This window comes from Tiliqua scincoides, chromosome 3 (assembly GCF_035046505.1).
Source record: "Tiliqua scincoides isolate rTilSci1 chromosome 3, rTilSci1.hap2, whole genome shotgun sequence".
NCBI classification, from domain to species: domain Eukaryota; kingdom Metazoa; phylum Chordata; class Lepidosauria; order Squamata; family Scincidae; genus Tiliqua; species Tiliqua scincoides.
In genome coordinates, this window is record NC_089823.1 from 227,995,783 (window position 1) to 227,998,328 (window position 2,546).

Below are 2,546 nucleotides of genomic sequence, written 5' to 3' on the forward strand. Positions count from 1 at the left end.
TGGATATTTGGCAATAACATCATCACATCATTGCTGAACCTCTGGGTTGTTGAGCTCCCAGAAGTGGCTGCACGGAGCTTAGCTTGGGAGTTGAAGTCTCCTGTCCAGTTTGCCGCACACTAGACAGGACATGGCAGAGCTCCCTAGCCAGGCTCTGCCAAGCCCTCTCCAGCACATGGAAAATTGGGCAGGAGACTTTGGGAGAATCCTAACCCCTTATGTCAGTGCTTTCCAGCACTGACATAAGGGCAATGCAGCTCTGAGGTAAGGGAACAAACATTCCCTGACTTTGAGGAGGCCTCTGTGAGTGACACCCAACTGCAGGATCCGGCACATGACCCATTGGCACCTCTATGCCAGTGATGGAAAACTCTGACATAAGGGGTTAGGATTGTCTCCTAAATTGATGTGGGCTGGATGACTTTGAATGGTAGGCTGGATCTGGGTTGGGAACGGTACCTACCCCTGATGTAGCCCAATCAGAGTGAGTGCAATGCCTCCTGCTCTTCTCTATATGGACAAACATTTAAAACCCATTTAGCAGTTGCTGTATCCCTTACAGCAGCATTTTTCAACCTTTTAATCTCATGGCACACTGACAAGGCTCTAAAATTGTCAAGGTTACGCCATCAGTTTTTTTTTTTTACCACTGACAAGGCACATTGTCATTGCCCCCTGTTGGTAGGGGGCTCAAATCCCCCAATTGCCCTACTAATGAATGACCCTCCCAAAAGTCCTGCGGAACACCTGTGGATCTTCCATGGCGCACCAGTGTGCCATGGCACATTGGTTGAAAATAGCTGCCTTAGGGCCAAATCTTGGGTTCCGCCTTGGGTGCCCTTCGGGGAGAAAGGCGGATTACAAATCAAATCAAATCAATCAATCAATAAATAAATACTGTCCAATTTTCCAGCAGTGGTGCAGCCATATCAACAAGGTATGTGCTGCATCCTGCAGTGGGTGAACACAGAGGCCTCCTTTACGTAAGGGAACATTTGTTCCCTTCCCTCAGGGCTGCATTGTGGTTGCACCAACATTGGAAAGTTGGATAGGATTGGGCCCTCAGAGGATACCTCACAAGCTGCACTGGCCTCACTGCATTGGTGTGGGAAATTTCCGTAGGATTGAGCTGTTAATTCCATCCCTAATTTTTATCAAATGAAAGGACCTTCTGGAAACTGCCACAATCAAATGAGTGTCATCGCTCTAAAGATTGCCATATAGCTTGTTGTTTTTCTATCTGTATTGGATAAGATGATCACCCAAGAGTAATGAACACATCGGTTAAGTAATCCATATGCCACATTGTAAATGTTGCTTCCAAGAACAAAACCAAACCACAGCATCAGCTTTTTAATTTCACACAACTGATAGGGGCATGTGCATTTGGATATGATACCTTATATTTCTTGCAAGAGAGGGTGCCTGGGCTTGTGTTTGGTAGTAATTGGGTGTCTGGAGGCCTTGGATTCATTGCAGTAGGACAGATGATAGAAAGCTCTGTCAGTCTTTCATTGGGTGTACTAGAAAGCATAACACCACAACTCTGCTGCCTGGGGATAGGGAAAGCATTTGAGAATTCAGAGCTCTGCCTTTGTTTCCTACAAGACCGGTTTACAACCCAAGGTGTCTCTTTTTATTTCAGCTGTAACCAATATACTATTTTTTTAAACTCAGGAATAAAACCTTGAGGGTGAAGTCTGTCTGGATGAAAAACTATTTGTTGTTGTTGTGGTAGTTGTTGTGGCAGAAGCATCCAATGCACCAAACTGGATCACATGCTCATTTTAAATAAACCTGAAGCATCACAAGGCCAAAGAAAGCATAGAAAAATTACAAAGCTGGCTTTCTTTCTTCTTGTTGTTTCATACCAGCTTTATTATTCTGTCTGCAAAATGAAATCAAAAGGAGAGCATATGGCGACATCTAGATTAAAATTGCAATGATTCAGTGAAGAATGGCATGGTCCCTGTGCAAGGGTGACATGCAGGTTTATGAAATGTTCCTGGTTATATAGGGGAGTGCTCAGTGGTGGAGCACATGCTTTGTATGTGGAAGGTCCCAGCTTCATCTCCAAGTAGGGCCAAGGAAAATTTCCTATCAGAGAGTCTGGAGAGCCACTGCTGATCTGTGTGGATAAGACTGACTTAAACCAATGGTCTGAGACAGTGAAAGGCCACTTGTTATGTTCCTAGAACCTAAAGAAGACACAGAAATGTGGGAGAGTGTCCCATTTTGAAAGGGAAAGGAGGGACGGTCCCTGGGATATTTTCCAATTCTGGATCTTCCTTACTAGGATACAAGAGGAAATTCTAATCTATAACTTTTTTGTCCAAGAGCAGATGGGCCCTGTGGGGAAAGACAACCAAACCTGCAGGAGGGTTGTGAAGAGAGGCTGTGTGGGCAACTGTCTTTCAGGGGGGTGGCCTGCTAGAGGTGGGGTGCCCAATTCAATGCTTCCCAGTGCCCACGGCACCAAAATGGTGACTGCTGCGGGGCTGGGAAACAGTGCCAGGTCTCCTTGAGGAAAGGGAGCTTATGCTCCC

At 45.7% G+C, this 2,546-nt stretch overlaps 1 pseudogene; it reads left to right on the forward strand.

Annotated features, from left to right (window-relative positions):
• Positions 1-1,916: 1,916 nt before the first annotated feature.
• LOC136647066 (U6 spliceosomal RNA) lies at positions 1,917-2,014 on the forward strand (annotated as a pseudogene).
• The last annotated feature ends 532 nt before the right edge of the window (positions 2,015-2,546 follow it).